Source organism: Urocitellus parryii, chromosome 1 (genome assembly GCF_045843805.1).
Source record: "Urocitellus parryii isolate mUroPar1 chromosome 1, mUroPar1.hap1, whole genome shotgun sequence".
Classification (NCBI taxonomy): domain Eukaryota; kingdom Metazoa; phylum Chordata; class Mammalia; order Rodentia; family Sciuridae; genus Urocitellus; species Urocitellus parryii.
In genome coordinates, this window is record NC_135531.1 from 131,548,096 (window position 1) to 131,575,998 (window position 27,903).

The window sequence follows — 27,903 nt, forward strand, 5'->3', positions numbered from 1 at the left end:
TGTTCCACTGGCCCCTCAGGCTGGTACTTTATGTATAGCTTCACAACTCCAGTAGTCTGGGGGCTAGAGGTTGTGTAGAAGGATGTCTAAGTAATTAGTTAGCCAGCACTTGTTCCCATTAATCCCTTACCTGTGCTGAACTTTTGCATTGCTTTGCCCTTGACCAGTGTCTTGTGGAACTAGAGGCTTAGGCTGTCACTGCTGTCATGGCAAATAGAAGGCAATGATCAGCTCAAGCCAATGCTGAGGAGAAGCAAGTACAGAACTCTTGTTCTGAATAGATCATTTGGATCTTTGAATAGTTTTAGTCCCTTAATCCTTTTCTCATCCTGCCAACTCTTCTCTGTCCCAGGCAACAGTTATCCATTTTGCACATTCTTAAGCAATTCTTTGTGAGGGCCAAATGATATTGGTTGCTATCATTCGTTCCTGCAACCATTCGTTCCTGCAACCCATTTCACTCTCATTTCTTCAGGGTTGATGTTTCAGGAAGGAGCAAGTAGTCCATGTTAGATTGCCATTAAGGTGCGTGGTCAGTTATATTCTTCAACATAGTCTCTAGTGCAATTTAACAGTCTGCTGGGTGTTACTCTTCCCTAGACTTACTCAGAACAGGGTGGGGTCTGATTCATCTCTGTGCCCAGACTATCAGTCGACCATTGCTTACTGATGCAAGCATCACGAATCAGATTACTCTTTCTCTACTCACCTTCAATCACTACAGTTTGTCCTGAACAGAACAGCCTGATCTTTGAACACAGCTGTGGTCAGTAACTCAAGCGAGGACCACAAAACTGTCCATTAATTTATCAGACTGAACTACCATTAGTGAGCCGAAATGGGCCATTGATTTGTTTTCTGCAAAACTGAAACAGGAAGAATTATTCGACTTGTTAAAGACTGAGTTTTTGGTCTTTAGGCAGATTAAGACACTGGCTGAGGTTAAAAGTCTGCAAGCTGATCTGTGTTCCCAAGCGATTGACAGGCGAAGGCCTGAGAAGAAATCGCGAGAAGCAAAATAAAAGAAAAAAGTGAAGAGATAAAAGTGAACCACCAGAGACAACAAAGGAGATGAAACAAGGGAGGATCGTTAGGAAGAAGAGAAAAATAGAAGCAACGGTGCAGGAAAGGAGTGAGGAGAGCGGGAACAGAGGTTTGGAGGGCGGTCCGGGCAGCGCGCCGGGCCGGCTCAATGCTCCCCAGAACAGGGAAGAGGGGGCGGGGCTTCGGGCGTTTGAAGAGCGACCCCCCCTAACCGGACGCAGGATGGTTGCATCTGGACGCAGCGACCAATGGGCGGCCGGGATGTTGGAGCGGCGGCGGCGGTCGGGGCGCTAGCTGGCTGGGGGACGGCGGCCGCCGCCATGATGCTTGTTTGCTTTCAATGAAAAAGAGGGGGGCGCGAAGGAGGAGGCGTCGGCGTCGGTGGCGGCGGCGTCGGCGGCGCGGAGGAGAAGGCGGCGGTGGGCGCAGCGACGAGGGCGAGCCAGGGGGCCGAGAGGGCAGGAGGGCGTAGTGGTGGCCCGTCCGGGCGGCTGAGGCGGGCAGCTGAAGCGGTAGCTCTCGGAGTGGAAACAAAGACCGGCGGCTGAGGCGGCAGAGGAGCGGCGGTGGCGGCGCTGCAGCAGCGGGCGGGACTGGTATGGTGGTTCCACAGGTCAGACCCCGCTGCACTCAAAGGGAGGAGGCGGTGGCAGCGGCGGAGGAAGGCGGCGCACCTCGAGAGGTGAGCGAGACGGGCCCGAGGCCCGACCCGGGCTGCTCCCCGACTAGCCACGCACGGCCCTTCAGGTCCGTCCTGCCGCTTGTAGCCGGAGCACGCCGGGATAGGTTGCGGGCAACTTTAGTTTTATGAGTGGCAGTCACACTCGCTCTGCCAAGCTGGCGGCTGTTGGGGGCGCCCTCTCGACGCGACCGCCTTTCCGGGGCCGCGCCCCCGTGCCGAGTCTGGAGGACGTTGATTGACGGCGGTGGAGGCGGCGCGCAAGGGGCGGGGGCCGGCGCCCTAGCTCTGGGACCCAGGCTCTGGTCACCCTGAGCAGCCGGTATCCCTGTTTCGTGTCCTGGACAGGTGGCAACTTTGGAAGTGACTCTGGGAGTGCGCGCTGTGGAGTGTGGAACTTCGCACTCCGTAGCCGCAGTTACCGCCAAGCGGGAAACCAACCGCTCCCCCCTCCCCCCGAATTTTTTAAATTCAGTTTAACTCAGATATTTTTTGGGGGAAGCGGTGAAGTACATGCTTAAAAAAGCACTTAGCACCAGATAAAAAGAGATTTATAGTATGGTTTTGTTGAGGTCACGGAGATAGTACTAATTACCGAAGCAATTTTCTCCAGTAACGCAGATTAAATCTTGGCTTTTCATTTTTCAGTCATTTACTATGGGAACCTTTTTTTCCCTTTGACTCTTAACACCGCTCGTTCCCTGAGAGAGCTTGCTAATAGACACCTGTAACCTTTTTTCTTTAACTGTTAACCAAACGACAACATTGTGAATGGTCGTCTTGCTTGATCTTGGATTTGCTGTTACTGTGTTAAGCTGACGTTGTTGAAATAATCTGCTTAAATTTGAGTTCTTATATTTACCTGTTTTCCAGGTGAATTGTCTCATCATTGCTAGTACTGAATATTCTTGCTTACTTGCGCCTTGGAATTTAACTTTGGAGAGGAAGAAAGTAAATATGAATAAGACAAAAATAAAATGGTGTGTAATGGCACTTTGTATTTTTCATAGTACACTAAAATTTATCACCACTTCAGAACAGTTTTGAAGTGCTTAGGAGCTATTGTTGCTACTGATCAAAAGGTTTTGAAGACTTTCTTTTTTGGTAATTGTTGCTAAGATAAGTTACCACAGTCCTTAATGTGTGTGAAGACTTTTAAAATTCAGAATAAAAGTTACTTAATGTCTTTAGTTCAGCTATCTAGTCCAGTCATATTGCTGTAAACAAAATATTTGAACTGCTGCTCATGAGAAAACTGAGACCTAGAAAGGTTAAATTGACTTGTCTTAAGATATAACAGTTATGTGGAGGGCATGAAAGTGTGATGAGAGTGTGTAATTGATGATTTGTTCCCTTGGGAAAGAAGGGTTTTTTTTTTTTTTTTTTAATGGATAGAAGTTATTTAAGGTAGTTATGGCTGGTTAATTCTCAGTAGAGGAACAGGATGGTTACTGAAATGGTCAAAAGAGACTGTGTGATAAAGATACTTTTTTTTTTTTTTTGAGACTGAAGTTTCTCCCTGAAAGTCAATCCTTGCATAATTTCAGATGACAAGTGGTGACATAGCTAAAGAAGCCTCCTTTTGAATACCTGTTCAATCTGTAGGCATTTTCATGTTTCTTAAGTCTTGTTGGCAAAGTAAAACTGCAGTTGTTGGGAAATTTCAGACTCCTTCATTTGAACAGACATGAGCTTGGTCCTGACTACAATTAAAGACATTGTAGGAATTTGTAAGTATGTATTTTGATTAATGCTTAGATATTCCACTATACCCCTATTAGTCTTTGTATATTCTTTAATGCATACACCTTTTTTATATATAATGCAATCAAAAAGGGTAATGTATATAAGGCATATTGAAATAAATAGGTAAGGCAGCTCGAAGGTGAGGGGTCAGTATCTTCAGCATGTTTGTAACTCGTTCCCATATGCAAGGTCCACTGGTTGGAAAGCTCTGGTTTAAAGCATTTTTCACTTTGAAAAAATTCCAAATAGGTTCAGGTAAGAATGTGTTTTACTGGAGAAGGTACTTTTTGTGGGTATGTTGTGCTTTCTACAAGTTTGTTGTGTGACTGGAACTTAATGTATTATTTAGAAAAGAAAGTTCCCCAACTTTAATTTTCTAATTTTCTAGTTGTACAAAATCTTCTGATGTAGTTTTTTCTAGAAGTAGCCATCTTAAATGACATGTGAGTAATAAAACACTGTATATGAAGTTAAGAGATCCTGAGTAAACTAAATTGTAATTATACTATACACATATGTGCATTAGGGTACAAAGGAATGTGCCAGATTTTGGTATTTGAACAAGTAATTAATGAGGAACAGAATAATTATTTGGATCTGGGATTGGGGTGGTCTTGGCTGCCTTAACTTTACCCTCTCTGGGCTCTTTCTCTTCCTTATCTGTTTATGTTTTTTCAAAACTTAAATAACATGTCAAGGAATAGCATATGCTAGCCATAGTGTTGGACACTGAGAATTAAAAAATGAATATACTTAATTTTTGCTATATAGGCTTAATAGATGTACAGAGTGCTGTGGAAGAACAGAAGAATGACTAAACTTATGGAAGGTCTGGAACTGGTTTATAACACTAACACTGAATAGGAGCTTGTCAAACTTGGGAGGGAGTCCTTTCAAACAGAAGGTTTGTACTGAGGTGTCAGATGTTGGAGTAAGGCTAGTGGTAAGGTGTTATTGAAACAGTGGGAGTGACTTGAGAGGAACTCGCAAAGGTGTGTCTGACCTAGATTTTGAAAGACTATGCTTGGGAAGATAGAAATGAAGTTTATTCCTTTCTCAGCAAAGTAAGGAGTCAAAATACTTTGAACAGGAGAGCAAAGTGATTTAGGTATCAATTTTGCATCAGTGTGGAGAGTAGAGTGGAGCCAACACAAGTTAAAATCAAATCTCGTTAGAGATAGATGTTACTGACAGTTTCTTCTTTTTCACTTGGATGTGGTGGTGTCTCTTGTCTGTGGTCCCTTGTAGTGGGCTTGAGGGCTCTGCTCAATTACTGTAGAAGAGAGGGTCACTTAAAATAAAAATGTCAGTATTTTGGGGAGAGATGTTAAAAGCAGCCAAAAAATGAAAGCCCTACATGAAAGTTCAGGTTTGAGAACTTTCTTTCTGAGTTAGGCTTAGGCAGACTAGAGAACTTAGCTGGAAAAATTAACCTTATGCTCACCAGACTTCAGAGCCACCAAGTTAAGGTTATGACTGTCCCAATGGTTTGTTAGGATTTGGTCTGTAAATGTGTTGTGAAATTTTGGGAAAAGACAAAAGAGTTTTCTCCTTGGTAAATTAATGAAATTGGAATATTGAAACTATATAAAGCCAAAGAACTCATAAAGCTGTTAATTTATAGTCAGTTCTGCTGTAAACCAATATATAGATTCCTTAGAGTCACTGTGCTGTGCAAAATTGTACTGGAGAAACCACAGGTCCTATGGGAAAGAATGAAATTAGGATATAGCACTTAAAAACTTTGGCAGTGACACATTAAAAAAAAAACCTAAAAAATTGGTTGGAGCTTTTTATACATGTTAAATAGTTAAGATGTAAATACACAACAAATGTGGTAATTTAAGGTGAAAAATATCTGATTTGCTTGTACAAATGGACCTCAGAAGGGTTGTTGCTTATGAATTATTGTGAATTGGTGGAAGGAGAGTTACCTGAAATCAGATAAAAAATTGTTCACCCCAGAAATGAACGGTCACTCATAACACAGGGTAAACTGACTTAGCTAGTGAGTGTTTAAATGTGTTTTATGTATTTCTCTTAATCTTATTTCAATTGGGTGCAGTTTTCTACTTTTACTTAGTGTTGTTTGCAGACAAAATTGCACATGAGAAATTTGCATTATATTCATATTGTTCCCTAATATATCATTCATGTTGGAAAAAAAATCACATTTTCAAAACAATTGTTTTATAGCATAACTGATTATACTTGAATATAGCACTTGAAGATAGTACTATAAGCTGGATGTGGTGGTGCAGCCTGTAATCCCAGCAACTGGGGAGACAGGCAGGAGAATTGTAAGTTCAGGGTCAGCCTTGGCAAAGTGAGACCCTGTCTTAAAAAAAGAAAGAGCTGTGTACCGTGTCATAAGCCTGTAATCCCAGCCACTCTAGAGGCTGAGACAGAAGGATTGGAGGCTGAGACAGGAGGATCTTAGGCTGAGAAAGGAGGATCGTGAGTTCAAAGCCAGCCTCAGTAATGGCGAGGTGCTAAAGCAACTCAGTGAGACCCTCTCTCTAAATAAAATAGAAAAAATAGGCTGGGGGGTGTAGCTTGGTAATTGAGTGCCCCTGAGTTCAATCCCTGACACACCCGCCTCCCCCCACCCTCGGTCAAAAAAAAAAAAAAGAAAGAAAAAAAGGGCTGGGGGATGTACCTTAGTGGATTCAATTCAATTACCTGGATTCAATTCCCAGTACAAAACAAAAAGCAAAACAAACCAATAGTACTATAACTCAGTTCCAAAAATACTTAATGAGCAACCCTTGTGTCCCAGGTACTGTGTAGACACTACCTTTGTGGGGGTTATGGTCTTGTTTATAATGGTGTGAACAGAAAGACAAAAAGCACTCATCAGGTTATATCAGTTAGGAATATATAAACCATTTTGGGCATGCTTAGAAAGGAAAAATTTAATTCTTCTCCGGAAACTTGAGGAAGTGACCTCAGATGTCTTTGAGCTGGATCTTGAGGAATAAATAGAGATTTGTCAGGCTGAGTAGGATATTTTAGGGAAAAGAAATAGCATGTCCAAAATCAAATTTACAGCTTGGGTTATGGAACATAGGATACAAAGATGAAAGGAATAAGAAGAGGTCAGAAACAGCTTGTAAATAGTGTTAGGTGTTTTCTTAGAGTGTTAGAACTTCTGCTTGTATAGAATGGGAATCCACTGAGAGTTTTGGTAGATAGGGTGGAGAAATGGTGTATATGACATCATACATTTTCATGGGGTACATAGTAAAAATGTGGAAGCTGGATTAATAGGGTTAAGATACTGGAATTAGAGAATATCATGTAAATACTGCATGATAACATTTACATGTAGAGTGATAGTTCATTTAGATCTTCCTAAGAAATCAAAGTCATAAGAGATAGGAAAGTATATAATAACTTTGATATTAAAATTAGAGATAGACAAGCAGTCAACTATAAAAATAGGAAAGGTATGATTCAGAAATTTTTACCTTGGGAAACTTGGTAGGATTTAACTTGGGAAATAGAGGAAGAAGAGCAGATTTGGACAAGCAAAGTGGTAGAGTTTGAGTAGTTTTTCTTAACTCTTGAATATTTAGATGAGTATGTCTAACAGGTATGTAGATTGTATGTTGGTGGGAGATTTGATAGATTTGATCACTATGTCTTTGGCATTGGAAGTTAGGCTTTTGTAGCAGAAGTAAAATATTGAGAATTATGGACACTGCTGGAAGAGTATAAGTATGCAAATAAATAGCTGTGAAACTTAATATAGAACAGGAAGAGGAGAGGGCAGGGGGACCTCTTAAGGAGCAGGTAGCATTTAGTTTTTGGCAGAATTGAAGTAAAGTGGTTAAGGAGATAAAAGCAGAATAGGAAGTAGCAACATTACAGAGGCCAAAATCGATAAGAGTGCTGAGAAAGAGGAAGTTTTCAGTGGTAATAAATGGTCTCCTAGTTTAGGGGAGGATGAAGTCTGAAAATGGGTGGATAGGATTTGCCAGGTAGGTGAATATAAGCAGAGAAAAATTTTATGGGACCAATATAGATTGTGGATTGGGCACATGGGAGGTTATGATGAAGACTCTTGTTTGAAAATGAGAGGAAAAGAGTAATAGTTCAAAGAGGAGGCCAAAGTAGAAAGAAGTAGACATCTGTGTTAATTGTCAATTTTTTGATTCCTTAAGGTCAAAACTTAGGAAGTAAATTTCTAATGTATATTTACTTACCTATTTTTCAAACTTTTCCTTGATAGTTTGGCTGGAATAATTGAATTTTTATTTGGTCATATGCATTTTTTTTGGTGGAATTGATTTCAAAAACAAAGTTATTCCTCATTAGAGGTAGAGTTTATCTGGTGTGAAATCATAATAGTAGAATTTTCAGTCTTCACTTACTAGAAGATGTAGGATTTATTTACATGTTCCTTGTGATAGGTTTGTACTTGAGCTCCATAGCCCAAAGTTCATTTGAATTTTTGGTGCAGGTTTTTTTGGCCGGGATGGGGGGTTACTAGGGATTGAACCTAAGAGTGCTTTACCACTGAACTACATTTCCAGCCCTTTTTATTTTTTATTTTGAGATGGGCCTTGCTGAGTTGCTTAAGGCCTTGCTAAGTTGCTGAGGCTGTCCTTGAACCTACGGTCCTCCTGCCTCAACCTCCCAAATTACTAGGATTATACATATGTGCCACTAGTCTTAAATATGGAATGAGAGCAAATGGGGAATCATTAGATAATTTTTTCCCCCTGAAGTTACTTGTTACAAACTTGGAGACCTAATGAATTAGGCAGTGGGTCTGCTTCAATCTATGTATATTCATTGATTGTATATAGATTTTTATTCAGTAGATTGTGAGTATGGAGTGATAGTTGTATTAGGAGGCCCAGCTCATTAAAGACCAAACAGAAAAGAAGATATGACACTGTAAAATTAAATAAAAAATGACTTGAGTTCAGCTTATTGGAAGGTAAAATATTTTCTTTCTTAAGATTATGTGTAGTTGTAAGTAACCCACAGTGTCTTAAAGCAGTATCTGATGAAGCTAACTTCTGTGTTTTAGACTGATAATTTCCTTTATTACAATCTAAAATTTTTGGAAATGAGAACTCTATTTTGGACATCTAAAGAATTGTTATTTGTTTCACAGTTTTAGGGAAATTATTATAGGAAATCCAAAGATTTAGGGTTTGTAGTCATAGAAAGAAAAAAGATTTTTATCTGAATGTTGATAATGTAATGAGCACTGTGTTTTACATGTGTTATTTAACCCTCTCACCAAAATTGTGAACAGATAGTACTGTTTTATAAGTGAAGATATTTAAGCCTTAAAGATGAAGGTAAACACATTGCAGAATTAGGACTTCTAATAGATCTGTCTGAGGTCGGTTTGTATTCTTACTGACATTGTGTTGTACTCTTCCCTCTTTCTGCTGAACACACTGTCATGTTGTTGTGGCTTGGAATGGACCTTTGTTGTAGATTTGATTGTATAGGGAGACCCACTTGCCCAAATTTATGACCATTTGCACTGGTGGCTAATCATGTTGACATACAGTTACTAATTGGCAGACTCTTAATACTTTTTGATTATGGATCAAAAACCTCACTGGAGTCCACATAAGAATATTTATCATGTTGGTAAAATATATACACCATATATCTAGTCTGAAAGCATTCTGGGAAGTGTTTTGTTATTTTGGAAATGGCAGTCCCAAAGCAGTGTGTAGCAGATCTTCACTAGAACACAGGTTTTTAGGTGTGTTTTCAAATTTTTTGAAACCTTATCAGTGACTTTTGAGTAAGATTCCAGTGTTATTGATGCTTTGTAAGGTCAGCATTTCATGGAAAATATTCTTTCTTAGTTTTAAAGGGGGAAATGACTGGATCAAAACTGATTCCTTGTATATTAAGGACTTCCCAAATGAATATTTGAATGTTGATAATGTGATGAGTACTGTGTTTTACCTGTGTTATTTAGCAGCTAGAATAAGTGTGGAACGCTGACCAATTCCCTCTAGGTACTGGTAACTAGAATATTATGATTTGTTGTAGAAAGAGGGTACCAAATAGAATTGAAAAATCTTGCAAAAGGTAAGAAAAATGAAAGGATTTATGTTGATGTCTATCATTTGGTGCTGAAGCTAGGGACTAGGTGATCTAGATGCTTGTCTCATGCTAAGGGAACAGATTTAGGTTTGATATCCTCCTGCTCCTTACCTTTAGTCTTGGTGAAAATCTTACCGCACAAATCATAGTTTTGTTTTTGTGCTGTGCATGTTAGTGGAAAGACATAAAAGATATTTGCAAAAATATAAAACTGTTGCCCTTCTCAGTAAATTTTTACTTGTTTTTTAAAAAGTTACTTTTCACAGCAGGGTCATTTGTTAATATGATAAATTGTTATTTTTGAGTTTATAAATATTTTTAAGTTTCTCAGTTCTAATTTGATTGGTTCTTGATAGCTACAACTCACATAAAGGAGAGCTGCTTGAGGTACCAGTTAATTTTAAAGTGTAAAAGGATCCAGAGATGATGGGTTTGAGATCTCTTTAGAGAGAGATCAGGAGTTGAGAATATAGTGATAAGGTTAGCTTGGGAAAGATGATAAGCCTGAGACATAAATAGGGGCTCATGGTTCCTGAAACATTGTATAATGGAAAATTGTATTTAGAGAATGAACTTGTTGGTTGATAGAATCCTATAGAGTAGTTTGAGGCAGTGATGAAATAGAGAGGCTTTGGATCTAGATTGTTCTAGCTTGACATCTCAGCTCTGTTGTTTATTAAGAATATAAGACTGGAGGGAGATTAATATTTAAAATCAGACACAGTTTCCTTATCTATAAACATAAAATGAGGATGGCTTCTATCTCATGGGTTGCTGTGAGAATTATATTAAGATAATAAGGTCATTATTGCAGAGTAGTTGACAGCATAGACTTAGATGGGTTGAAATAGCTCTGTAGCCTCAGATAAATTACTCATTCTCTGAATCTTCCTTTCTTAATATAAAATGACTAATAGGGTGTACTTACAAGATTATTTGAGGGTTAAATGATATAACATGTAAAGTGCCTAATAGATCTGACAGGTGGTAAGTGCTCAAAAAAAAAAAACAGTTAAATGTTGTATACTTAGTGTAGTACATAGCAGATAGGTGCTTAACACATTTTTGCCATTACCTGCATCTGTTTATACTTGTATTTGGCCATAACATGTCACTGAGATTAAAGTTTATATAGTTTGTTTCCTTGCTTCTTATCCCAGGCTATCCTAGAACCAATGTTCTCCGTTTCCTTGTATACTAGGAAGGTTCTTTGTGTTTGGTTTCTCTGGATTTTGTCTTCAATATTAGAAACCAAGTTATCAGTGTTTCATATTCTTGGTAAGATAGTCACAACTTCTTTTACTTCTCTTAGCACTCTTGTAAAATGGTTGCTTTTTTTTTTTTTTTTAAATTTAAGTACCACCACTTCCTTCCTTGAATTCATGTAAACATTCACTGAGTACCTACTGTCTGCCAGGCTAGAGAGATATAAATATACAAATTTTATGGAGCCTATGTTTTTGTAGGGTGAGTTAGATATATTAAAAAAATTAAGGTGGTATTAATGAATACAGCTGTAGACATATTTTCAAGGTTGAGAATAGTTCAAATCAGGAAACAGTATACTGTTTGGGAGGGACAGGGAAGAAGGTTGTAATGGACCTTTTGAAATTAGATATTCATGTTAGCGTTTGAAGGATAACTAGGGATCTTTTGATATCTGGGGCATTTCAGGCAGAAATAATACCATATGCAAAGACATAGAGATTTGTGAGAGGTAAATAGAAATTGGGGAGATCCATTATGAGGCTAGAGGCACACAAGGGGCAGGAAGGTCACAAGCACACATTATTTTGTGATTGAGTATGAGTTTCCTCTGGTATTTTAGTTTAACATAGTGTTAGCCCTCCATATTTTCGAACTCAACCAACTACTGAAAATATTGGAGGGAATATTGGATCTGTACTGAACAAAACACAATTTTTTTTGTTTTTATTTCCTAAGCAATGCAATCTAACAGCTGTTACACAGATAGTACTTACATTTTTTTAGGCATTATAAGTAATCTAAAGATGATTTAAAATATATGGGAGGATGTGCATAGTCATATGCAAATACTGTGCTCCTTTATATAAAGGCTTTGGAGCATCCTCAAATTTTGCTATCCACTGAAAATCTTGGAACCAGTCGTCATAGGACCGGTTGCAGTTACCATGTGATGACTATATTTCATCTTTTGTATTAGGTGCAGTGCCAGATTCAAAGGGTACTAAGATGAATAAGATGTAGTTTTAGGACCAAGAATGGTATCTAGGATGAATTATGATGATGGAATAGCTCATGTAAATACTTCAGGAATTAAGGCGGAATCAGTGAGAGATTTAGGAGTTGAAATGGGCTGGAACTGGAGACTGTCATACTCATTTTTGTTTTGAAAACTGGATGGGGATCATAAGAAGAAGGCAGATTTGAAGATCAAGGTGATAATTTCGTTTCTTGGTACGATCTTTTTGATAACCTTGTTTTTTTTCCCACTAACTGCTTTTTCTGTTCCTCCTAAGGCTATTCAGGTACTTTGTTTCTGAGACATTATCATGGGTTGTTAGATACCTGCCATGGTATTTTCAGCTATTTAAAATAGCAATCTCAAAACCCAGCTAGGACTTAAGCTTTACGTTTTAGACAACCCATCTTTTTCAGAAGAGTTGTTATTTTGTAGTTTTGTTTTCTGACAGGACACTAATGATACTTATTTTGCCACTAAGGACACTTGCTAAATAAGGTTTATTATTGTGTAAACTCTTTAACTAGTCAATATATGAAACCTAGCTAAAAGGAGAAAAGGAGTGTCATAACTTTGAGAGGCAGGATGATTTAGGTTTCCAGTGACAATAGAAGTACCTAAGTTGAATTGAAGTTATAAAAAAAGGATTAGGATTGTAGTCCAAGGGAGCCAACTGGTTTTATCTATACTAGATTCAGACTCTAATGGTTTAGATATGTGGTATCCCCCAAAAGCTCATATGTGAGACAGTGCAAGAAGATTTTGAGGTGAAATGGTTGGGTAATCCAATCAGTGAATTCATCCCCTCATAAGGATTAACTAAGTGAGAACTTGTCTTAAAAAAAGTTAAGATCTGGGGGTGTAAATCAGTAGTAAAGTATTGATGGGTTCTATTCCCAGTACCACCAAAAAAGGAAAATGTGTGTTATGGGCCTGCCATCTCAGCCATAAAATAATCATATTTATCAATATATTGTGTTTACATAACATTTAAAATGTCTTAGATACTGATGGAAATGTTCCACATACTTGTGGAAACAGAATATTTATTATATTCTCTTAGTGTATATTATATTCTGTTAGTGTTACACCTAAAATATTTTAAGGTACCTGTGAATGAGTTGTCATTTGTGGTATATTTTAAGAGAGTGAACTGGGGAGGGGTTCAAAGTATAGGCCTAATGGCTTTTTAATTTTTTATGAAATGAAAAGTACTAAAGTTGTTTTTATGTTCAACTTCCTTTTTTGACTATTTCTTTTTCCATTTTAATTATATCACTGTTTTCCTACTTCTCTTTCCATTGAAAGCATGGTTTGGAACTCATTTCTGTTCCTGTTTTGAAATTTGTGCACTTTTCATTGAGTTCTCTTTTCACTGTAATGTATGGAAATAATGGACTGTAATAAATTTGGCATGGGATTGCTATAAACACAAGTTTTGTATTTTGACCTACTTCTGAAAGCTAGAATGTTTTTTGAAGGACATTCAACAAAATTCTATTATTGTTTTGTCTAATCTTAGTTTGTGGACAGCATTCATGGTTGCTTTGTTATGGAAAAACAGCTTGTGCCATTTATGATTGTGGAGCATAACTGAAGAATGGCAGTAAGTCTGCTGATTACATCAGAAGGTACAGAGAGACATATTGGAATAAAGGTCTGGAAAGGTAGAGCATTTTGAATTCAGAACTGTAGAGTTTGAATTTATTTTCTCTTAAAGCAATAGAGATCTTAAAAGGGAGTAGAAGAGATGACAGATTCATAGTTTCAAAGCTTTTATAGGACCACAAGTCAGTCCAGTTAAATCTTCCATCCTTTGTGGCTCTTTTTACTGAATTTTGCAGTGTAATTAGAATTCAGTCTTAGGAAGAATAATTTGAGTGTGGTATATAGGTTAGTTGTAATTTTAAAAGCATGAGTACCAATTATAAGAACTCGATTACACTGTTGTAAGACTTTTGTTTGCCCCTTCATAGATTAAACCTAAGAATTTATTTATTCTTTATTTCTAGCACCTAGCAGAGTGCTTAGCACTAAGTGCTCAGTAAATAACTTGGTGAATGAATAATTTTGTAAAGAAAGCACGTATGGAATGCACAAAAGAGCGTACTGAACTTTTGTCTTTAGGAAGGGCTAGAAGATGTAATAAGAGTTATTTGAAGTGTGAGTAGGAGTTTAGGTCTTTGGTAAAGGAATTCGCATTTGTTGAAAGACAGTGACTTAAAAGTAGGGTTGCTCTAATTTAGGACTATTAGTGAGGGGGATGTATAGAAGTGGCTGAAGGGTGGGAGAATAGCTAATTTCAGTGCAAAAGACTTGGGTGACCAGGTATGATGATGCTCACCTATAAATCCAAGCTGCTCAGGATGCTGAGGCAAGAGGATTGCAAATTTGAGGCTATTTTGGGTGACTTAGGAAAACCCTGTTTCAAAAATAAAAAAGCTGGGAGGTGTAATTGAGTGGTAAACTGCTTGGCTAAGGTGTCCTGGGTTCAATCCCCAGTACTGCAAAGGAAGAAAAAAAAATTGCTTTTATTTATTTATTTTTTAAGTTTGCACTTTATCTAGGTAGCCAGGAAGAGCCATTTTACATTTTTAATAAGGAGAGTGCCATAAGCAGGCACGTATCAGGAAGGTGATTATAGTACTCAAAGAAGGATTGTGTAGTAGTTGAAGTTGAAAAATATGTAAGATCTATATTAACTTAAGTGGCAGTGAAAATGGAGAATACAGATTGAGAGCTCCTCAGTAGGTAAAAGTAATTAGAATTTAGTGAAAAATTGGTTGAGACATTGTTAAAAATGCATTGGAAGAAGTAAATTGGCATTGAGATTAGTTTTTTTCACTACCTTTTCAGGTCATTTCAGCTCTAGCTTTTGGTAGGCCTGAGAGGAGTCTGAGTCATACATAGGGGCTTTCTGCACATGAGTTTCTTTCTTTCTGTTTCTCTCTCTTCCTTTCTTGTCTTTCTTCCTTTTTTCCTCTGTGATGATTGGAAAAGAAATAAAGCTTGAGGATGGAGAAGGAGAGATGGGCACAGTGATGCACACCTGTAATCCTAGCAGCTCTGGAGGCTGAGACATGAGGATCTCCAATTCAAAGCCAGCCACAGCAACAGCAAGGCACTAAGCAAATCAGTGAGACCCTGTCTTTAAATAAAATACAAAATAGAACTGGAATGTGGCTCAGTGGTTGAGTGCCCCCTGAGTTCAATTCCCAGTTCAATTTCCCACCCCTTGCTCAATAAATAAAGAAAGAATGGAGACAAAAGAAAATGTAGAAAATGTCTAAAAGAAAAGAAAGATTGCAAATTTAGTATTTTCTTTATCATATCAAATGAGACTGGCTGTAACTCAGACTCATTTTTCCTTTGAAGAAAATCCGGCCAACTAAATAAGTTAACTTCAGAAAGCCTTTAACAAAAACACATTTTGTACCTTGTCAAAATACACATTTATCACATGATTTTAAAATATTTTAATATGAACTAGTTTTTTTAAGAAATTTATTTGTTCTTTTTAGTTACACATGACAGTAGAATGAATTTTAACATACATACATGGAATATAATTTCCCATTTTTGTGGTTATACATGATGTGGAGTTACACTGATTGGGTATTCATATGTGAACATAGGAAAGTTATGTCCCATTCATTCTACTATCTTTCCTATTCCCATCCCCCTTCCTTTCCTTCATTCCACTTTGTCTAATCCAGAGAACTTATACCACCCTCCTTATTGTGAGTTAGCACACACATATCAGAGAGAACATTTGGCCTTTGGTTTTTTTAGGATTGGCTTATTTCACTTAGCATGATAATCTCCAGTTCCACTCATTTACTGGCAAATGCCATAATTTCATTCTTCTTTAAGGCCGAGTCATATTCCATTGTGTGTATATACCACATTTTCTTTATCCATTCATCTGTTGATGGGCACTTAGCTTAGCTATGGTGAATTGAGCTGCTATGACATTGATGTGGCCATGTTACTATATTATGCTGATTTTAATTCAACTTGGATATATCCTGAAAAGTGAGATAAATGGGCCAAATTTTTATTCCATTCTAAGTTTTCTGAAGAATTTCCATACTGCTTTCCTTAGTAGTTGCACTAATTTGCAGTCTTACCAGCAATGTGAGTACCTTTTTCCTTACATCCTCACCAGCATTTATTGTTGCTTGTATACCTGATCATTTCCATTTCAACTGGAGAGAGATGGAATCTCAGTGTAGTTTTAATTTGTATTTCTCAAATTGTTATGGATGTTGAACACTTTTCATATATTTGTTGACCATTCATATTTCTTTTTCTGTGAAGTGACTGTTCAATTCCTTAGCCCATTTATTGATTGTGTTATTTGTTTTTTTTTAGTATTAAGTTTTTAAAGTTCTCTATATTTTCTGGAGATTAAAGCTCTGAGGTGCAGGTGGCAAAGATTTTCTCCCATTCTGTACGGTCTTTCTTCGTGTTCATGATTGTTTCCTTTGCTGTAAAGAAGCTTTTTAGTTTGATACCATCCCATTGATTGATTCTTGATTTTACTTCTTATGCTTTAGGAGTCTTGTTGAGAAAGTCAGGTCGTAATCTGACATGATAGAGAACTGGGCACACATTTTCTTCTAGTAGGCACAGAGTCTCTGGTCTAATGCCTAGGCCTTTGATCACCTTTGAATTGAGTTTTGTGCAGGGTGAGAGATAGAGGTTTAATTAATTTTCCTACATTTGGATTTTGTTTTCCTAGCACCATTTGTTGAAGAGGTAATTTTTTCTCCATTGTATGTTTATGGTGCTTTGTCAAGTATGAGATAACTATTTATGTGGGTTTGTCTCTGTGTATTCTATTCTCTATCATTGGTGTTCATGACTGTTTTGGTGCCAATGCCATGCTGTTTTTATTACTATAGTTCTAGTGTAATTTAAGGTCTGGTATTGTGCTTCACTTTCCTCACTAAGGATTGTGTTGGCTATTCTGGGTCTCTTATTTTTCCAAATAAATTTTATGATTGTGTTTTCTATTTCTATGAAGAATGTCATTGGGATTTTATTGGGAATTGCATTAAATCTGATTAATGCTTTTGGTGGTATGGCCATTTTAATTATATTATTTCTGCCTGTCCAAGAACATGAGAGATGTTTCTGTCTTCTAAGACCTTCTTTAAGTTTTCTGTAGGGTTCTATAGTTTTCATTGTAGAAGTCTTTCACCTCTCTTTTTAGATTGAGTCTCAAATATTTTCTTTGAGGCTGTTGTCAATGGAATAGTTTTCCTAATTTCTCTTTCAGTTGATTGATCACTAATGTATATGAACACAATTGATTAAAGGGAGTTAATTTTATATCCTGCTACTTAATTTATTTATGAGTTCCAAAAGTTTTCTGGTGGAGTTTTTTGGGTCTTCTAAATATAGAATCATGTCGTAGGCAAATAGGAATAGTTTGAGCTCTTATTTTCCTTTTCATATCCTTTAATTTCTTTCTTTTGTATAATTGCTCTGGCTAGAGTTTCCAGGGATATGTTGAAGGGAAGTGGTGAAGAGGACATCCTTGTCTTGTTCCAGTTTTTAGAGGGAATGCTTTCAGTTTTACTCCATTTCGAATGATGTTAACCTTGGATTTAGCATATATAGTTTTTATAAAGTTAAAGTGTGTCCCTACTATCTCTGGTTTTTCTAGCATTTTGAGTGTGAGTGGATGCTGTATTTTGCAAGTGCTTTTTCTCCATCTGTTGAGATAATCATTTGATTTTTGTCTTTAAATTTATTGATGTGATGAATTACATTGATTGATTTACATATTTTGAACCAACCTTGCTTGATCATGGTGCACTATCTTCTCTTTTTTAAAATATATACATCTTTTTTTTAGTTATAGAGGGATGCCAGTACCTTTATTTACTTATTTTTATGTGGTGCTGAGGATCAAATCCAATGCCTAATAAATGAGAGGTGAGTACTCTGCCACTGAGCCACAATCCCTGTCCCTGCACTGTCTTTTTAATAAGTTTTGTATGCAATTTGCCAGAATTTTGTTAAGAATTTTTACGTGTATGTTCATCAGGCAAATTGGCCTGAATTTTTTCTTTCCTTAATGTATCTTTGTCTGGTTTTAGAGTCAGGGTGATACTAGCTAGCTTCAAAGAATGAGTTTGGAAGAGTTCCCTCCTTTTCTATTTCATGGAGTAATTTGAGGAGGATTGGTGTTCTTTGAAAATCTGGTGGAATTGAGCTGAAAATCCATCTGGTACTGGGCTTTTCTTTTTGATAGGATTTTGATGATGTATTCAATTTCATTGCTTGAAATTGGTCTGTTTAAATTTTCTATGTCCTCCTGATTCAATTTGGATAGGTCATATGTTGTTAGAAATTTGTCAGGGTTTTCTATTAGAGTATAAATTTTCAAAATAGTTTCTGATTATTGTCTGAATTTTAGTAGTGTCCATTGTAATATTCTTTTTTCATCATGAATTTTAGTAATTTAAGTTTTCTTTCTCTTTGTCAACTTGGCTTAAGGGTTTATCAGCTTTATTGATCCCTCTTCCCCCAAGAATCAACTTTTTTGTTTTGTCAGTTTTTTTGTTTGTTTCAGTTTCATTGATTTCAGCTCTGATTTTAATTATTTCTGGTCTTCTGCTTTGGTGTTGATTCCCCCAACCCCCCACCCTAGGGCTTTGAGATGTAATGTTAGGGTATTTATTTGGTGACTCTCTATTTCCTTAATGAATGAACTCAATGCAATGAACTTTCCTCTTTGAACTGCCTTCATAGTGTCCAAGAGATTTTGATATGTTGCATTACTATTCTCATTTGCCTCTTAAGTATTTTTTTTTAATTTCATCCCTGATTTCTTCAGCTATCCATTGTTTGTTCAGTAGCGTATTATTTAGTCTCCAGGTGTTAGAATAGCTTGTATTTTTTAATTTTATCCTTGATTTCTAATTTAATTCCATTATGATCTGATAGAATATAAGATATCATCTTTCCTTTTTTTTTAGTTTCCTAAGAGTTGCTTTTTGGCAACTCTTTATTGGATCTGTGTGCTGCTGAGAAGAAAGTGTATTCAGTCATTGATGGATGAAATATTCTATATATATATATATATATATATATATATATCTGTTAAGTAAATTATTAATTGTATTTCTTAGTTCTATAGGTTCTTTATGTACTTTTTAAAAATCTTTTATTTTAATTTGTTATATATGACTCAGAAATGCATTATAATTCATATTACACAAATAGAGCACAATTTTTCATATCTCTGGTTATATATAAAGTATATTCACACCATTTGTGTCTTCATACATGTACTTACGGTAATGCTATCCATCACATTCCACCATCTTTTTTACTCCCATGCCTCCTCCCACCCCTTTGCTGTATCTAGAGTTCATCTAAACCTCCTATGCTCCCCCTCCCAACCCCACTATGAATCAGCCTCCTTATATCAGAGAAAACATTTGGCATTTGGGTTTTTTTTGGGGATTGAATATTGATTTAGAATAATGTTGGCCTGGGGCTTAGCATATATAGCTTTTATGATGTTGAGATATATTCTTATTATTTCTAATTTTTTTTAGTGTTTTGAACATGTATGGGTGCTGTATTTTGATAAATTGAGATGACCATATGATTCTTTAAGTCTATTGGTGTGATGAATTACATTCATTGATTTTTGTATGTTGTACCAATCTTGCATCACTGGGATGAACCCCATTTGATCTTGGTGCACTATATTTGTGATATGTTTTTGTATTCAATTTGCCAGAGTTTAATTGAGAATTTTTTGCATCTATGTTCTTAGAGATATTGGTCTACAGTGTTTTCTTTCTTTGATGTGTCTTTGCCTGATTTGGGAATCAGGGTGATATTGGCCTCAGAATGAGTTTGGAAGTGCTCCCTCTTTTTCTATTTCATGAAATAATTTTAGAGTATTAATTCTTTAGTATCCATCTGGCCTGGGCTTTTCTTGGTTTGTAGGCTTCTGATGGCATCCTCTGTTTCTTTGCTTGAAATTGATTTGTTTAAATTGTGTATATCATTCTGATTCAATTTGGGTAACCCATATGCCTCTAGAAATTTGTTGATGCCTTTGATATTCTGTATTTTATTAGAGTACAAGTTTTCAAAATAATTTCTGTTTATGTAGATGCTCTCCATTTTGGGGGGTATATTTAATTGTTATGTCTTGTTTTTTTTTATTATTGGTTGTTCAAAACATTACAAAGCTCTTGGCATATCATATTTTATTATGTCTTGTTGATACATAATTCCCTTAGCCAATATGAAATGTGCTCCTTTGTCTCTTCTGATTAACTTTGGCTTGAAGTCTAATTTATCTGATATGAAGAAAGAAACCCCTTTGTTTTATGAGATCCATGTGAATAATATTTTTCCCATCCACTTACCTTCAGTCTGTGGATGTCTTTGTACCTGAGGTGAGTCTCTTGGAGACAGCATATTGTTAGTCTTTGTTTTTTAATCCAATCTGTCAGTCTGTATCTTTTAATTGATGATTTTAGGCCATTTACATTCAGTGTTATTAAGAAATGATTTTTATTCCCTGTCATTTTTACTTATTTCTGTTTTTTAATTTGAATTAGTTTCTCCTTTGATTGACTATTCTTCTAATGTAGTTTCTCCCTTTATTGGTTTTCACTTTTATTTTTCACATACTCTTCATGAAGTATCACATTGGGTATGTTTGGTAATGCAGGCTTTCTAGTTGTGAATTCCTTTAACTTTTGTTTATCATGGAGGGTTTTTATTCATTGTAAATTTTGAAGTTTAATTTTGCTGGGTATAATATTCTTGGCTGGCATCAATTTTCTTTTAGATCTTGGTATATATTATTTCAAGACTTCCTTGCTTTGAGGGTCTTTGAGGGTCTGGGTTAAGAAATCAGCTGAGATTTGGATTGTTTTCCATCTAAATGTTACCTGTCATTTTTCTGTGGAAGTTTTAAAACTATCCTTATTCCATATGTTAGGCATTTTCATCATAATGTACCTTGGTGTGGCTCTGATGTAATTTTATATATTGAGGGTCCTGTAAGCCTCTGGAATTTGATTTACCATTTCATTCATCAGTTTTGGGAAATTTTATAATATTAGTTCATCAAAAAGATTTTGCATTCCTTTCGTTTGTATATCCAAGCTTTCATCTATCCCGATAAATCTTACACTTGTTCCTTTCAACTTAGCCCATATTTCTTGGAAGTTCTATTCATGGTCTCTTAACATCTTTACTGCACAACTTTATTTTCAAGATTCTATATTTTGTTTTCATTGTCTTCCAAGTGATCTAGTCTGTTGATTATGCTTTCCATTGACTTTTTAATTCCTTCATTTTAAGGATGTCTGCTTGATTTTGTTTTTCAGAATATCTGTCTTTATTGGAGTGATCTTTCACTTCCAATATTTTCTCTCTAATTTCACTGCTTACATAGTCCTTATCTTGCAGATTAGTTTACCTATGTACATTTTAAACTTCTCTGACATTTTAAACTTCTCTGACATGACTTCCACTGTGTTATTGATGGATTTTGGTATTGGAGTATCTTGAGTTTATTTGGAGTGATTTGTTCCCTTGCTTTTTCATGTTGTTTGCATGTCTCTCCACCTAACAATATGGGCCTGAGGCAGAAGATTTTCTATCCTGTAGACTTACAGTGTCTCTGAAGGTTTCCAGTACCTCACCATTTAGGGGGGAGACATATAATAACAACAATCAATGCAAATAATATACAACATTAAACCAAATAGTTCCTGCTGTGGCATCTATAGTGTTAGTTGTCACAAGAAACAAATGATTTGATCAGTTTTTGCCTATAATAAAAACATTAAATTCGCAAAAGGGTTTACAATTTCAAATGGTGGACAGGAAGAAAACAGAAATAATATAGGATGTGATGATTATGAGGGAGTAGGAGAGATGATAGAAGTTACAATTAAAGGAAGAGTGAAAGAATAATAGAAATTGGCTGTCAGCAGAAGATGAGAGAAAGAATCAAGGGAAACTGAGAAAAAATATATAAAGTAAAAATTTTAAAAATTAAAGGAATATAAAACAAAGCTGAAATAGACTAATCAAACATCCTAGTCATAAAAAACTGATCCATGAAAAATAACTGCCTTCAAAAATGCTAGAAATGAGAATATAAGTATATATAAATGTCCATGAATCATTAAAGTCACAATAAAACAGAAAAGAAAAAAAGAGAAAAAGCAATCTTGATAAAAGGTTAAAGAATTATTTCTGTTGGAGTTCAAAAGATTTTCAGCTTCTCAAAGTGTTAGGTGGGGCCTTCTTGAGCATGATGTCCCACTCTCTGGGTGGATTGTTGGAATGAGAGAGGTAATCCTGTAGGTGGAACTCCTGGAGGTGGGGTTTAGGCCTAGGTAGGCCCCAGGCTTTTCACTGAATACCATTTGGTCTGGAGATTTTACATCAGCATACTTCCAGCAGTTGCTGGTCCACACTGGAAGACTGCATCCCAAGGATCTCTTGAATTCCACATGTGTGGTAGAGGAGCCAATTCTTAGTACACTACATCACCTATGGACCCCATATTTACTGGTCTTGTGTTCAGTCTCCAAACTCGCCCCTGTCTCCACCCTTTCGAATTCCTGTCCTGGTGTGTCTCTCCTAAAAGCATCTGGATTGGGGGTGCGGGGGGTGGGGGTGAGGGAATGAACCAGGTGGAAACCCGGCCAGTATTCCCTGTACAAACCTCTCTCCTCTTTTGATTTTTTTTCCCAGTCACTTAGGCACACTCTATGTCATTCAGTGTGGGTTTACCAGGCCTGCATTTTGGGCCAAACTCAGGTTTGCCAGGAATTGGCTCCTAGCTCCTGGCTCCTACACCACAGTTGCAAAATGGTTTCTTCCTTTGTCCTCCTCATGCAGCCAGGAGATATGGGGCTTCTTTTTTGCACAAGGATATTGTGCAGCACACCTTTTAGTTTAGTGAGGTGTGGTGTCTTTGATCTCTAAACTCTCGGAGACATGCTTCAGGTCTCCTAAAAGTGTGGGTTCCTTTAATTTTTTTATTCCTCTACTTTGCTCATGGAGAGACTGCTCTGCCTGGGTCCTCCAGCCACAGTATCAGCTGTGGGCACTGCGGATTTCTTCCTTATTACGTCCAACCCCCTAGACTCCGATCTGCTTTGAATATCCAGTATTAAATTCCAATAACATCCTCCTTTTTTTCCTCTCAGCTTGCTGAGAAGCTGCCTATTTGTTTCCTTGGTTTCACACCAGAGCAGCCAGGAAAGTGACCTTCTCTATACTGCCGTCTTGAAACCTCAGCTTAACTAGATATTAAATATTTTCTCTGTTCACAAATTGTTCTTTAATTTTGGTTTATGAATCCAGTGTAGGAACCATGCATTGCATTGGAATATGTCCCTTAATTTTCTTCAAATTTAGAATATTCTTGATACCAGCTTGTTGAAGACAGCAAAAAGGTCTACCTGCAGAAAGTCCCACATCCTCATTTTGTCTCATTGTTCTTTTGGTGTAGGCTGGCCAGTTCCTCTAGTTTTTAATCAAGGCATGAGCATTGATGACCCAGTATCTGGTTTTCCCAACAGTAGTGTTGATAACATTGACAAAGTGCAACAGTTTATTCCTCCATTAAACATTGTCAGTAAATTTGTAGCCTGTGTGGTAATGTTACTTTAGCCTTACTGGCAGTGCCAATGTTTAATCCAGTTTATATTTCTTACCTGACTAATGTTCATTAGGAATTACAAAATGATTGTACATCATAACATTGCTTTTGTTTTTTAATTCTTTCATACTTAATTTACTAGGTATCATTCATTAATAAAGTAAGACTCCTTCAACTTGGATGTTTTGATTACTCAGAATACAGTTCCCTTCTGAAAAGATAATCACTTGAATCTTACTAATTTTTAGTTTATTCCCTATTTCAAATGCTGTGTGCACATTCTTTCTTTCCCTCTTCACCTTGCCTTTATTACCATAGTAGTTTTCTGTGCTAATAATTCATCATTTATATCACTGCCAGACCGTTTTCTGCACCATAGATAGGATCATATATTCCCTCCTTTGTATTGACTTTCTTTTTTTGAGGTGCTCATAGATTTTCATTAAGTGTATTTCAGTTTATTATACTTGGGATTCTTTTTGCTCAAATTGTCATAACTTTGGCCAGTAAGGAGGATCCCTCTAGCAATTCTTGTTTTATGCTCACATGATGACCCTATTAGACTTAGCTTTTTGGCACTGAGAGATGCCCCAGGGTGATTTCATACATTTCCTGTCCCACACTTATAATTGGCTATTTTATATAGAACTTTGCTTTCTTGATACAGTAATCCCCCCTACCCCCACCCCCGCCCCATCACAATTTCTCTTTCTGAGGCTTCTTTTATCCATAGTCAACCATGGTCCCAAAATAGTAAATGGAAAATTCCTTAAATAAAGAAATAAAGTTTTTAATTGTACTCTGTCCTGAGTAATGCATGATGAAATCTTATGCCATCCTATGCCCAGAAAGTGAATCATTTTTTTGTCTGGTGTATTCATTCTATATGTGCTACTTACTCATTACCATCTGGAATATCAGATTGACTATCAGTACCACAGAGCTAGTGCTCCATTAACTTTTATTTTACTTAATAATGTTCTTACAGTTTAAGAGTAGTGGTGTTGGCAATTTAGATATGCCAAAGAGGTTGTAAAGTGTTTCCTTTAAGGGAAAAGATGAAAGCTCTCAGGAAAGACAAAAACAAAATTGAATGCTGAGGTTACTAAGATCTAAGGTAAGAGTGAATCTTCTGTACTTGAACTTATGAATAAAGAAAAAGAAATTTGTGCTATTAAACCTCAAAACTGCAAAAGTTACAGCCAATCTAAGAAACTCCTTAGTATATTAGTTTATTATAATAGTTCATTGTGTATTATTGTATTAGTTTATGCAAATAAAGTGATTGGAACTGTTCACCTGGTGATCAGAAGTTTGGAACTTTTAGCCCTGCCCACTGACTTCTGGAAAGGGGAGTAAAGAGCTGGAGATGGAGCTATGTTAACAACTATTGAACAATAATCTTTGAATGAGCTTCTTGGAGGTCTTAGGAAATTGGCCTGCCTGGATAGGACATGGGAACTTCTCTGTCTTTCTTCCTTATGACCCTGTGATACCTCTTCATCTGGCTGTTCATCTGTATCCTTTATAAAATCCTTTGTAATAAACCAGTGAACTTAAGTAAAATGTTTTCCTGATTCTGTGAGCTATCCTAGCAAATTAATTGAACTCAAGGAGGAAGTAGTGGGAACTCCAGTTCATAGCTGGTTGTTGGTCAGCAGTATAGGTGACAGTCTGCTACTTAATATTGCATATGAAGGATGGGTACTATGGGAATGACCCCTTAAACTGTGGGGTCTTATTTTTAACTCCAGATAATGGCAGGAGTGGGTTGGATTATAGGACAGTCAATTGATGTCCACTGAAGAATTGCTTGGTGTGAGGAAAAACTTTCATACCCCAATTCACAGAAGTGTTTATGTGAAATATGAGAGTAGAGAGAAAAAATGGTTAGACCTTTCTTTTATGGTGGGTTCTTAGCACTTCTATTTTCCCTGTAGAGATTTGTTTTGAAGGCTGGGTTTTTTCTTTTTGCTCATAGAGGTAGGGAGAGGCAAGGCTGTGGCATGCCTTTTGACTAGGGTTAACCATGATTAGTGTGTTCAGATCTTGTTTTTATGTATGGAGAAAGCTCCAATATTTGATTGTCCCCAGTTTTGGTTGAGCGTAAGTTTGATTCCTGGTTTAAAACCAAAAAAGACCTGAGACTGTTTACTCTCCTTTCTGATATTCCTATATTCAGCAGATATTTCTTTTCACTTGCCTCTGAACTAGAGGAAATTAAAATATGCAGCACTTAATTTCAGGGCTCTAATTAGGGAACTGTTAATCTTATAGGGATCTATAGGGGACTGAACTAATAAGGTGAAACTTTTTATACTTGTCTTTTTTGTCTGTATTCTACTCTACTCCCCGCCCCTTTTTTCTTTTAGTCAGCTTTTTTGCTGCTGTGACAAAAAGACCCAATAAGAATAATTGTAAAGGAGGAAAAGTTTATCTGGGGGCTCATGGTTTCAAAGGTCTCAGTCCTTAGGCAACAGCAGGCTCTATTCCTTGTGGCTTGAATTGAGGCTAAATATCATAGTGGAAGAGTGTGGCAGAAGGAAGCAGTTTACATGATGATCATGAATTAGAGAGAACTCTATTCACCAGATACAAAATATATACCCTAAAGCCACTCCCCAATGACCCACCTCCTCTAACCACACCTTACCCACCTATAGTAACCGCCCAGTTAATCCCATCAAGGGATTAATTCATCGATTGAGTTAAGGCCCTCCTAACAGTCATTTCTCCTCTAAACCTTCTTACATTGTCTCACACATGAGCCTTTGGGGAAACACATCCAAACCATAACATGAGCCATCCTTAATTTAAATGCCACAGAATAGTCTTTTTTATCTGTTGTGTTATGGTTTCTGTACTGTGCTCTACTGATTTTTCTCAGGATGGTTGTAGATGAGTCTTTAAGCTGCTTCATAAATATTTAGTTATGAAAGCATGTCTTTCTAGTAACTATGATATTTAATATTATTTGTTTTTCTTAATGAAATAATTATTTCAAGACAATGAAAAAAAATATTACTCTGAGGTACTCAACCACTGATCCACATCCCCAGCCCTATTTTGTATTTCATTTAGAGACCAGGTCTCACTGAGTTGCTTAGTGCCTTGCAGTTACTAAGGCTGGTTAGCTGATCCTCCTGCCTCAGCCTCCCAAGCCATTGGGATTACAGGCATGCACTCAAACGCCTGGGTGGCCTATCTATTTTTAAAAAATATTCTTTGGTAATTCTTTTTGAAAGTTTTCAAGTCTTTTTTGAGGGGGAGGACTTATTATTTTTAAATTGTAATCTTCAGTGACATACTGTGCTTTAAAAAAAAAAAATATATATATATATATATATATATATATATATATATATTTTAGTTGTAGGTGGATGGACACCATACCTTTATTTTATTTATTTATATGTGGTGTTGAGGATTGAAACCAGGGCCTCACACGTATTAGGCGAGTGCTCTACTGCTGAGCCATAACCCCAGCCCCATACTGTGCTTATTAGAGGATAAGTTTGTTGATTTCAAAACCTTGGGGAAAATCCTCAAAATTTTATGTATCCATATATTGTTTTCTCTACCTAATCTCAATGCTGTACTTTGTTGGATTCCCAGGAAAATGAATAACATGGTTGAATGGGCAGATGTGCTCTTGCTGTTCCTTCTTGCAGGAGCTTGATTGTTCAGTGTGCTATAACTTTTTAAATTTTATTATATATTTTTTTCACTCTTTAATCCTCAATTTCAGGGATTTGAGAAATAGAGATGTCCTTACTGCTTTGGAGTTTAGATTAATGGGTGTCTCAGATTTTCAGATAACCATTCTCACATGAAAAAAACAAGAGAGTGACTAGCTACCTTGGCAGAAATTATGACTGATGGAATTGAATGATCACAGGTCCAGGCCCTGGTTTTCAGATCTTTTTAGTTCAGCAACACTTCTCTAAAGTGTGATCAAACATGGGGATTGATTCACACTAAAGTCACATAAGATTGGTAATCAGACTTCTGAACTTTCACTGAGAAGTCCAGTACATAATAGGACCAAAACATTCAACTGTTTAGAATAAATTTTTACAATTTCTTGATTTTATTTGGAAAGCTAATGAAGATTAAATGATTGTTTTGTAAATAGAATTTGATCAGAATCATGGCATTTCAGTGTTATCCTCAAGCTCTGGTAGCACTTATACAGCATTTTATATTTTCTAGGTTATTAGTTGTATATTGATGTCATTCAGAAAGGGCACTTTAACAGATTCTCCTCTATACAGAACCATATCACTTTTTGTATTGGATTTTAAAAATCAGTCTAAAAACTTTAGTTATTTTTTCTTCTACACACACACACACACAAAACTTCCATGTAAGAGAACAGTTTTGTTTTATCAGTATATAGGAAAACCATGTTTTAGATGTGCTATTGTTTCTTGTGCAGTCTCACCATTTATA

General features: G+C 36.6%; 1 protein-coding gene across 1 annotated transcript in view; it reads left to right on the forward strand.

The window, feature by feature from the left end:
* The first annotated feature begins 1,568 nt into the window (after positions 1-1,568).
* Positions 1,569-27,903, forward strand: part of Cnot6 (CCR4-NOT transcription complex subunit 6) — a 73,919-nt gene continuing 47,584 nt past the window's right edge. The window contains exon 1 of the mRNA XM_077797183.1: positions 1,569-1,726. The gene's annotated coding sequence lies outside the window, so the exon portion shown is untranslated. The remainder of the gene's footprint in view (positions 1,727-27,903) is intronic.